Source organism: Pongo abelii, chromosome 11 (assembly GCF_028885655.2).
Source record: "Pongo abelii isolate AG06213 chromosome 11, NHGRI_mPonAbe1-v2.0_pri, whole genome shotgun sequence".
Lineage (NCBI taxonomy): Eukaryota > Metazoa > Chordata > Mammalia > Primates > Hominidae > Pongo > Pongo abelii.
In genome coordinates, this window is record NC_071996.2 from 101242964 (window position 1) to 101255337 (window position 12374).

The following is a 12374-nucleotide window of genomic DNA, read 5'->3' on the forward strand; positions in this document are numbered from 1 at the left end:
ATCAATGTTTTTAACACTCCTAAATATCACACTTAAAAACAGTTAAGATGGTCCATTATATGTTGTGTGTATATGTTTTTTTACCATAATTAAAAATTTAAAAAAATGTGGACCCATAGGCGCTAGCTATTATGTTTCTAAGGCATTTTAAGTCTCTTCACTAACTTCTCAGCCTGCTTTTCATAGGTCTCTGTACATTGCTTTGCAGAGAGTCCTTGATTATTATCCCATCTTTAACTTGATTATCCCATGCTTATGCTATGGAATAATCTTTGATCTCTGCTTCATTGTTACTTTATGACAAGTATTTACTTAATGCTTAATATTCAGAATCAAAATGATAAATACAAGCGACTACTTATGAGATATGGTTTCAAAATAAGATATAGTCATCTTGCAAAGAGTTCCCACTGTATGGCCACTGTTAAGATTCTATATCAAGGCCGGGTATGATGGCTCACGCCTATAATCCCAACACTTTAGGAGGCCAAAGCAGGAGGATCCCTTGAGCTCAGGAGTTTGGGACCAGCCTGGGCAACATAATGAGACTCCTGTTTCTACAAAACATAAAAAAATTAGCCAAGTGTGGTGGTGTGCAACTATAATCCCAGCTACTCCGGAGGCTGAGGTGGGAGAATAGCTTGGGCTCAGGAGACTGAGGTTGCAGTGAGCTGTGACTGTGCCACTGCACTCCAGCCTGGTGAAAGACTTGGGACCCTGTCTTTAAAAAAAAAATTTCCATATCAATAGAATGGTCCAAAGTAAAACAAATTGTTTAGGAGACCAGCAAAATCATTTTAATTAGGTTTATAGGACACAATGTTGAAATTTGTATGTAGTAGAGCCAGGGCTATGCTGTTCCATGGTTCATTCTCTTTGTTAAATTGCCTGCTGGAGCCAGTCTTTGCCATGTTGCCTCATAAACTTTTACAGTAAATATCCCATTATTGGACACGGAGTGGGGAGTGATAGAAGGGAATGTAATTGTTTTAGTTTTAAATTTACCCTTGTCTAAATTTGTCTTTCATATACAGCACAAGGAGAGCCTATAAGTCATGAAGGCATTCACCCTTCTCAAGGCTGGATTGCATTTAAACCATTCCAGAGAGATGAGGGAAGCACCCCTCAGGAGAGGGAAGAGGTAATTCCACAACCTGTCTTAGTAACTCATCTCATGTCTGACAAATCTTGCCACCAGGGTCTTTGTAGGTAGTCCATGTCTCATCTGCTGCAATTTCCTCCTCCCCCGACCCCCTTTTCTGGTTATATCATTAATGGATATTAAAACCAGCTGGACTCCTTCTTCTCTATGAGGCTTTTATAGATATAAAAATGATTCAGTTTGTCAACTACTTTGCTAAACAATACTTTCCCTCTAAGCTTGACCCATAAATTTTATTTTTCAGGTCCTTTAATTATCTTTTTGATACTTCTCTGAATCATTAGTAAGCTTACCATACTGTTATAAAATTGTGGGATTCAAGTTTTCGTGGAATGCTAGTGTATTTCTAAACATTTTTGAGATTAGTAGAATTACTTATTCTTATATAATATTCATTACAAAAATCATTGTTAAATCACCTCCTTTCAACTAAGAAAATCAACTTCTCTTTGAGAGATTTTTAGTCTGTAAGGAAAATAGATGGCAATAATAGAAAATATATAATTATATGTTGGTAAAAATGAGAAACAGTTAGGATGAGCATGTATAACTATGAGAAACTCTCTCCATATCATAAATTTTAAATTATCCTCTTATTTTCTTAAATATATGATGGACAAAGTTAAAAACATCTTAAATCACATCATTTTGAGGTATCAGGATTCCACATTTTAGTGACCATCTTTTTGTGTTTCTCTTTATATTTATTTTCACACATTTATAATTTATCTTAAATGTGATTATGTCATTACTTTCATTGGTCATATTTTAAAACATTTTCTGTATATATACTTGTCTTCACCTACTCTCCCTTCTCCTCCAAGTAACTAATGTATTTACCCTTCCAGTCCTTTTCCTTGGATATATAATTATATTTGAGTATGTATTTAAAGGCTTAACATTGTTTATTTTAGAGAAAATTATATAGCCTTTTATGCATCTTGCTTTATCACTAAACAACTCTTTGTAGAAATTTCTGCCAGGCAACCTGTACACATTTAACTCATTTATTTTCATGGCTGCATTATAATATGAATGTAACACTATTAAATCAACCAGTGTCTCATGTGTTTGTAATGTTCTTAGTTTCTATATCAGGCTAGATCTTCAGAATGTGCTTCTATTGCCATGAATATGTCAGAACAGTAGAACACATCCTGGGCAACATAACGAGACTCCTGTTTCTACAAAACCATCAAATGGCTATGCCAATAAAATGAAAGTAAATGGATGGTATACCTTACACAAAAATCTAGAGAATTATGAAGGAAAGAAAAAAGGAAGGAATTAATAAAGATAAAAAGGGAAAATAATATATTAGAAAACAAAACAAAAAAAGGAGTACTAAAAATAAGTTCAGAATCTGGTTCTTTGGGAAAAATCAACAAAATAGACAAACCACTGTTCAAATTAATGAAGAAATAACAGAGGAAGCTCAAGAATACACAAATTAGAAATAAAAAAGTCCAGAGGAGAGAAAACTTTAAAAATTATGAGACTACTTTGCACTACACTCTGAAAATAAATTTGAAATGGGTAAATTTATGGTGTAATACAATTTGACAGTAGATATAGAAAGCCTAAATGGACCAATTAAGAGATAAGAAATAGAAAAGTCAAACAACACTCCACTATGAGGCCCAGATGGTTTCACACAGGAATTTACTACAACTTTAAAGATCAGTTAATCCTAGCAGTATTTAAACTATTCCAAAACATGGTTTAAAAATAAAGCTTCCAAATTCTTTTTATGAAGTAAATTGATCCCAAAACCTGACAAAATTTGCTCCAAAAAATAGAACTACAGGTCAATCTTACTGTCTTGTTCCTTTTGGACTGCTTTTACAAAATACCTTAGATTGGGTAAATTATAAACAAGAGAATTTATTGCTCACCATTGTGGAGGTTGAGAAGTGTGAAATCAAGGCACCACAGATTTGGTATATAGTGAGGGACAATTCCTCATAGAGGGCAACTTCTTGTGGTATCCTCACATAGCAGAAGCGGCAAGCAGGCAACCTCACGCCTCCTTTATAAGGCATGAATCCCATTCATGAAGTCTCCACTCTCATGACCTAATAATCTCCCAAAGCCCCCCCACCTCTTAATACCTCACTTTGGAGGTTAGTTTCATCACATGAATTTGGGGAGAACACTTACATTTGATCACAGCACTTATCGCCATCAATTAAAATATTCTAAATATTGTCAAAGAGAAGCCAACAACCAATTAATAAAATAATACATTATGACCAAATGAGTTGTTTTCGTGAAAAGCAAAGCTCATCATGAGAAAATCAGCTATTATGATCTATCATTTTAATACAGATAAGGAGAAAAATTATATGATTATCTCCATAGATGCAGAAAAATAATTTGACAAAATTAAACAACAGTTCAATAATATAGAATATGGTGGATACTTTCTAAACAAGATAACATATATATACCTCAGACTACTAAAGCCAGTTTTACTTAATGGACAAGCATTAGAGGACTTCCTGCTAAAATGAGAAACACAGCAAGGTTACACATCTCTACATTATGTTAGAGGTAGTAGGCAATGAATTTAAACAAGGCAAAGTAATTAGAGAAATAAGAATTAAAATGAAAAAACAAAGCTATATCTACTTGCACATAATATGATTATGTATCTGAATAGCCTCCAAAAATCAATGTGAAAGTATCATAAACAAAAATTTAGTAAAGTAGCAATTTATAAAATAATATAAAAATTAAATAAAAATAAGTATTACAGGTAAATATGTATTTAATGCTCAACAACAGTCACTTTGCGGTTGTCTCTCCAGATTCTAGAAAAACTCCTTTTCTAGAATTCTTAGGAAGTGTTGATGGGAACAATATTTACTCAATTCTTATATGTTCACAACAGTTTTTCTGTGGTTTTATATTGAAAGGTCAATATACCTAGATATGAAATACTTGGACCGGGCATGGTGGCTCATGTCTGAAATCTCAGCACTTTGGGAGGCCAAGGCAGGTGAATCACTTGAGATCAAGAGTTTGAGATCAGCCTGGCCAACATAGTGAAACCCTCTCTCTATTAATAATACAAAAATTAGCCAGGCGTAGTGGCAGGCGCCTGTAATTCCAGCTACTCAGGTGGCTGAAGCAGGAGAATCACTTGAATCCGGGAGGTGGAGGTTGTAGTGAGCTGAGATCGTACCACTGCACTCTAGCCTGGGTGACAGAGTGAGACTCCATCTCAAAAAAAAAAAAAAAAACCAAAAAACAAACAAACAAAAACTACTTGGTTCATAGTTTCTTTTCTTGAGCCACTTTGATGTTATTCAATTTTCTTCTGGCATAAAACACAGCTGTTGTAAACTGTCTGGTCAATCTGATCTTTCCCCCTTATAAGTGACTTGGTCTGTTAGTCTGAATCCCCACATCCCCTATTGTTTTGGGTGATAGTTTTACTAGACAATGTTTTGATGTTTGACTGCCTGGTTTAATTTTTTTTTCCAGGTAGACAAAATGCCCTTTAAATATGTACCTTTCTTTTTATTTTAGGAAATTTTATTGAATTACAGATTTTTGTTGACTCCTATTATATGTATGCTGAGGCTTCTTTGCCTGTCTTCTATATTACTTTCAGATCCTCTTAATCTTTTCTGTCTTCATTTCCTTTTGGTTTTTAAAACTTTCTTCCTTTCATCTCATATTTCTTTTATGGCACAATTATTTTCTCTTGTGTTCCTTCCAGTTTGTCTTAATTCCTGACTTATCTTATAATTAGTTCTAATTTTTCTGCTCTGTCAGTTCTCTCTTGCCCAAACATCTCATTCCTGAGATTTGAAAGTTATGATTTAGGTTGTACTTTTATAGCTTTTACTATTACCTTAAATTATTTTAACTTGTTTAAAATATTATATATTTATATTTGTACATACATTTCTGGATGACCTTGTTGCTTGCGGTAATATTTTTCTACTCTTTATTCACTTTTTCCTTATAATAACTTTATAGAGAATTCAATTACAATCATTCTGTTGCTAGTGTTTAGGTGAGATGTGTTTTCCTGAACTCCTCAGGAGGGGAGAAGTCAGTATAATTTGCTTAGCTTCACAAATCTAGTGCTGTCTTTTGTTATCAAGAACTGTTTAACATTTTTTAATCATGTACTCTCTGAGATCTTCTCCACTGCCCCGCTTTTCCCCCCTCCCACTCTGCTGTTGCTGCATCCACTGTTGGGGTGTCCACCACTGGTTTAACTCCCTCATACTTTTAGCATGACCTGTGGACAAGAGGTCTCATTCTGCTGACTCAGCTGACCCAGCTCTTGGTGAAGCTGTAAGTTCCCCCAAGGTCTAGCTGTGACTTTCATTTGAAACTTGATTTGGGTGGTCAGTCCTCTAGCTCTCTGCTACAGGGTCATTTTTTTAGCCCTTCGTAGCCCTTTAGAGTTTGTTTTGACCTGCCCTTATTGCTTTTGGGATCTGAGTGTGTTTCCTGATGTATCACCCTCTCTGTCATATCTGTGTTTTAACTTTGGTTGAGGTCAGGTATAGAGCCCTTTCAGAAATAACTCCCTGTATCTAACTTGATCTCTATATTTCTACCATTTTTTTTCTTTTGGTGGGAATATTGCATCTTGCATCTTTTTCTACTCTCAATGTTCCAGATTCTAAAACTTTGAGTTCAATACATGTTTGGTCTTTCAAAAAGCCTAGTTCTATTACCTCCTAGAGGAGGTCTGGCTTTCATGAATTAACTTTCCATGATTGCTTCAGCTAGGCATTTAATAATAATATTTAGAAATTCATCCATCTTATTTTTTCATGCTTCCTTCCCTCAACAGCAGCACAGATGAAAAGCTGTCGTTGTTATCGCTTAAATGCTTGGGGAGAGGGTAATGAACACAAATAAGTGTGTCCATGAAGACTGTAAAAGAAAATTGCCCCAAAGCTCATCTGGGACAGAAATTTTGTGTAATGTAATTCACAATCTCCTTCAAGGGAGGTGGGAAATAGCATTCCTGAAAAAATATTTAAGCAATTTCCTGAGGGATTCTAACGTGATCAAAACTTGTTTTGGGAATCCAGTCACTCACCTAGCCAGCTGATGTCTGTCGAGAATTTAATAACTTTTAACAAACCATTCTTTTTTTGTTGTTTTTTGAATTTAACAATGTGTTCTTTTTAACCAAAGGCAATTTTGTCCCCCAAGGAACATTTGGCAATGTCTGAGGGTATTATCTGATTGTCACAACTTGGGGTGTTGGTGTTACTGGAATTTAGTGGTAGAGGCCAGGGATGCTACCAAACGTCCTGTACATCCTAACAATGAAGAATTATCAAGCCCAAAATGTCAATAATGCTGAGGTTGAGAAACACCCATAGAGTCATTGTCTATTCCTCTAAAATACCCTACTGAATCTTTGAATTGGTCTGCTAAGGCCTTTTCCCTTGAAGCAAGATTTAGTACAATTTTGATATATTTTCATAACTAATTTGTTTAAAGATTATTGTTTGTTTTTTAAGACAGAGGATAGGGAGAGAAACCTCAGTTAATCCCTAAACATATTATCCTACTATACTGGGTAGCTGTCAGGCCGCTGCGACCTGACTTGCTTTTCATGTGTGCATAATTCCCAGGCCTGGCAGGAAACCTCAGTCTTTTGCCTTAAACAAGGGCTTCTGGTGTCAGAGCTGATAATAAACTGGTATTGACCTTACTGATGTTGACCACTGAGGTTAAGCCCAACAGCGTGTTGTTTAGTCCTGTCTCCTAATGTTTTAGTTTCTAATTCAGCATGGCTCACAACCCATCAACTTGTCTCCTGGTTGTTTGAGTGCTTGAATTTATTTTTTGTTCTTAAGCAACTGTTTCCAACAGCATTTCTCAGTTGCCTACCTCCCCTATCAGCAAGGGGAGTCTGCTTTACTGACACTGTTTTTCTTTTTGACTAAATGTTGTATTTGTAGAAACTAGCCTTCTTTCCCTCTTCTGCCACTAGGAAGGGGGGATATAGAGATCTGCTGGTGAGATGGGGAGGAAAAAAGTGGAGAAATACCAAGAGCACTCCCATCCTGCCTATGAGGGAATACAGAGCGCAGGAAAGACAGCGTGTGAGAGAGAATATAGCCTTCTCTCTGAGTTTTGACAAATACCTAGGAGAAGAATGTATGTACCAGATTTTCATTTTTGCAAGACAGATGGAGGTATTGGGAGTCAAGCATGAGTTCACAAAATGGAGAAAGCAAGAAGAAAAAGAAAATTCTACAGAACTGTTTGAAAGAGATTTAGTAGGTTTTTTTCCTCCTACATTTTCATGGAAAAGGGGCAAATTTTTAAAGATGCAATTTACTTAGTGGAGGCTTTTAGTGCCTAGAAACACGGATAATTGTCTTTTTTAAAAACATGAGAAAACATTAGCCAAACATTTATTTATTCAAGACTATAGGAAATTGATGTGGAAGCTGGGAAAAATGTATTTTTTAACAATATATTTTTTCTATAAAATAATGGCTTAAATGTACCTTTGCTTTGCTTGAAGAAAAGTGAGAACATTAGGAAAAGTATGAAATTCTAAAAATATACATTCCATTAGACATCATCTTCTACAATATTAAGACAAAATTAGGAAGATTTTTAGGTATTTGAGATTATTACCTTGTACTGTTGGCTCACATCTTGTAACGTTATTTTTTTCAGTAATAACAGACTGCTGATTATTTTCCAAGCACTCCCAACCACTAAGAGTGTAAATCTCAGCCTAAATGGCCTGTAATCATCTAAGAATTCTTCCACGTGTCAACCAGCAGGCTCCCCTTCAATTCACCTCTGATGCTTGTGCTCACTCTTTGACTTACTTTCCTTCAAGTTTATTTTTTTTCCCTAGAAATAAATCCTTGGAGTTTCTTTCCAATTTGGGCTACCTTCTTAAATCTTACTCAGTTGTCTGTTAAGATTTGTTTTTGTAAATTGGTAGACCTGGTTTAAACTTCCAAGTCAATTCTGAAGGTGTTACTATGTATGATGACAGTGGTAAGGAGTTGAAGGAGTTCAGGTTTCTATCATGTTCCCTAAAGTATTAAGTGGAGTATGGTTTTTTAAAAAGAGATATTAAGATATTTGACTCCAAGCATGCAAAAAAAAAAAAAAAGATAGTCACTTGACAAAAGTGGAAGAATAGCTATCTATCTCCCCTGCAATATGTATCCTGCCTGGCATTGGAGAGACAAGGATGAACAGGAGAACAGAATCTCTGCTTTACTGAGTAATACCAGGACAGTATAAAACAGGATGAAATGTGGTCTGATAGGGAAGTAGAGGGGGTGGCAGAACCATAGGAAAAGGACATGAACTTAGGGAACTGGGACTTTTTCCTGGGGGAGGAGACATTTAAATTGAAAATCAAATGACTCCCTTGTATAGTCCATTCCTATATTGCTATAAAGAAATATCGGAGACTGGGTAATTTATAAAGAAAAGAGGTTTAGTTGGCTCCCAGTTCTGCAGGCTGTACAGGAAGCATGATTTGGTACCTGCACAGCTTCTGGGGAGGCCTCAGGAAACTTACAATCACCATAGAAGGCAAAGTGGGAGCAAGGCGTCTCACATGGGGAGAGCAGGAACTAGAGGGAGGGGGAGGTGCTACACACTTTTAAACAACCAGGTCTCAGGAGAACTCGCTATCCTAAGAATAGCACCAAGAGGGTGGTGCTAAGCCATTCATAAGAAACTACCCCAATGATCCAATCACCTCCCAGCTGGCCCCATGTCTAACACTGGGGATTACAATTCAGTGTGAGACTTGGTGAAGACACACATCCAAAGCATATCACCCCTTTTCAGTTCTCCACCAGTGAAATGAGGAAAATTATATAGCTAAGGTCCTATTGCTCAAAGTAGCACTTGGGCTAAAACCAGCAAATTTATCTGTGTTTTTTGTGTTTATGGGTATGTGCCTAAATTTTATTACAGATGTGTCTTGGGACTAAAAATTAACAAAGCCAAGACACTTGTGGAGAATTGGGGTAAATGATTTGCCCTTCTTGAACTTCACTCTGTGTTGGGGAAAGAGGTCTTAGGCTGCTGCCCAGCCATAGGCTAAATCGACCTGGCTGTCTTCAATTCTCCTTTTGAGTGGGTGATAGTTAAGCAAAATGTCTTTTTAAAAGTGTCTAGTGTTAACAGCTAGAAAATTCCATTTAGTCTTTGCTTTGAGGAAGAGAGGCGGAGTAGCTATGATACCATCCCCAGCAGGAGATTCATGTATGTGCATCAGGGAACACTTTCAGAAATAAATCCTTGGTGGACTTTGGCCTGGTCCTCACCGGGGATGGTCTCAAACCCTGGCTGCAATTGACAAGTAGGAACTGTGGATAATTTCTAGGCATGGGATCCTGGTATTGGTATTAAAACATGCTTCCCTGCTTAATTTAATGGGCAGTCAAGGTTAAGATACTTTGTACCAGGGAGTAGCATGCCAGGAAAATTGATTTTCAGTTCATCTAGTCTCCTAACCATTTAAGAGGCGTTTGGGAATGGGTTGGCATTGTTAGTAGTTACTTATATCTACTGTTCAAGCAAGCAAGTAGCCAGCATCTGCAGACAGTGCCACGTGGCTATAAAAACACTACGAGAATAGTGAAGGAGAGCCTTCCCGATGAGCCTACTGGATTCCACACAATCTCCCTGCTTTCCCGCAGTAACATGGTATATTCACACTGGAGAATTTGACTTTATTTCTCATGATGGATTACACCTACATGCCCTCCCAGGCAAGATGGACATGAACAACAATACGGAAGATTTTATGAAAGCAGAAAGCAGAGTGACTTGCTGACCAAATATTTGCAATTCCTTTTTTAATAATGTAATTCTTTAAAACAATTTGTAATCTTTAAAAAATAACTTTAGTAATATATATTCATTGAAAAAAAAATCAGAGAATAAAAACAATTAAATATAAGAAAATAAGACTATTATAACCCAGAAAAACAATAACATTCTTCTGTGTAGATGAACTTCTAGGAGTGTCTCTGTAAATGTACATGTAAATGTAAATGTCTCCAGGGTGGAGTATTTGCAAGGAAAAACAAACCTTCCTTTTGCCACTCCTAGCTGCTTCTCAGGAATAAAATATTAACATGTCATTGTGTTAACAGAACTGATTTTTTTACTCTCAGAAAAGATTCTCTTTTCCAGGGATAAAAAAGTGGAAGTAAAATAATGGTTGAAGAAAAAGAATATTTCATTCTGCCACAGTTCTAATGGTTCAAATATTTGCTCCCTATGGAAGAGTAAAGTGTAATTGCAGGACATTTACACACATACCTCCAAGAACTTCTGTACCAGACCTTGACCTATTTGTGATCAGATCCATTCTTTCTTGGCTCTATAGGCAAAGGATGGGGACTGGAGTGACAGCTGCAGACAGTGCTTCCTGTTGTCCTCAATTTCTCCCTTATCTGGCTTATATCAGGGTTTGACCAATGGGACACCTTGGTGAGAGATTGGAGGGCTGCAGCAAGGAAGGAGCCAGGGTATTTTGACCACCACTCCCTGCCTTCAGCTTTGAGGGACATCTCTTCCAGCTTCTATGTGACAGGACCATCAGGGTCCTCACTTCAGACAACATCAGCCTTTGGTCTCTACTGTCACCAACTTTCCCTTTGTCCCCCCAGCCTAGGGTTGGGGTAGTAGCTTCTTGCTTTTGCTAATCTCTCATCTTCCTCTGATTTTTCAACTCTTTTATCTCCTGTGTATCCAATTCTCTGACTTAAATTCTCTCTATTTAAATGTTAGGGTGGTTCCTGTGTTTCTTGCTGGACCCAGATTGATATGGGTTCAAAGTGATATAAAAATAATTTTCTTTTTTTAATTTTTAGAGATGGGGTCTTGCTATGTTGCCCAGGCTGGAATGCAGTGGCTAGTCACAGGTGTGATCATAGCGCACCACAGCCTGGAGCTTCTAGGCTCAAGCACTCCTCCTGCCTCAGCCCCACAAGTAGCTGGGACTACAGGTGCTCACCACTGCATTGGGCAAGAAAATATTTTACTCTCACCTAGGAGATATCAAAACATAATGTTGAATTTCATCACAACTGGCTCTATCTGACTGAAATCGATTAAAGGCTATGAACTTTGGCCCTTCCTGGAACTAAGTGAAGCTCTGGTCAATGAGCTGTGGGTCTTTTTTACAGGCTAATGGAGCACTTTCATCATATCCAAAGGGGTAATTTTCAATGCCTACTTAGCATAACTGCTATGAACACATCTCCTTTTTAGCAATCTTAGTTCAGATTAAGCTGCAGAGAAAATGAGAACCAAAAGAAAAGGTAAATGAGAAATAAATAATAGTGGATCTCTTCAGTGGCCTTTTCATCATCCATATCCTCTCTCCTCCCTTTTGTTCAGGTGTTTGACCCTGCTTGCCTCAAAACTCCAGGGGTGGGCCTATACATAAGCTTATCCCCCTTGCTGGGGACTGGTTCAGGAATTGACATAGGACCCAGTTTGTGCCAATAAGCACTAAAGAGTGCTGTGCTAGAGATTATGAGAAAAGTGCATCTTTTCTTTTCTGGGAGAGTTTTTTGTTTTGTTTTGTTTTGTTTTGTTTTTTTCGAATCTTCCTCTGAATGTTGTTGGCAGCTGATGCATGGCCCAGAAGTGCTGCAGTCACTTCATAAGCGGGAAGCCACACACACCAGAGGGCAAAACAGCAGGGACCTGGAGCCAGAGCCACAGATGATATCAACTCTGAAACCTGCTTAGTATTCTAGACTTCCAGTTATTTAAGCCAAGGAACTCCCTTTGTTTTGAAGGCAGGTTGAATTAGGATGTTTGTTACCTGTAGTATAAAGTATCCTAATTTGTACAGAAAATTAGCAAAATAAGCACTAGAGGTAAGTGTTCTGAGTCTAATGGTTAAAAAACAAAGGAAGAAAAGAAAAAGGAAGAAGGAAAAAACACCTAAGTGATTATATGTGAGTCAATTTTAAAACTTTTTATATGTGGCCAATCACCTGACAAAAAGTCTAGAGACACATTATTTTTTAAACAAATATATTTTAAAAGAAGTTCTGACATGTTTGTTGATATTTTATGTTAGCAATTCCGATGAAAGTGAAATAGCTATGATATATGCTGTTTCATCAATGAGATGAGAAGAATTTGCTGACTTGGAAAATAGTTTTAGAACACTGGAAAAATTTTTCCTCAACTTTTTTATGCTCTTCAT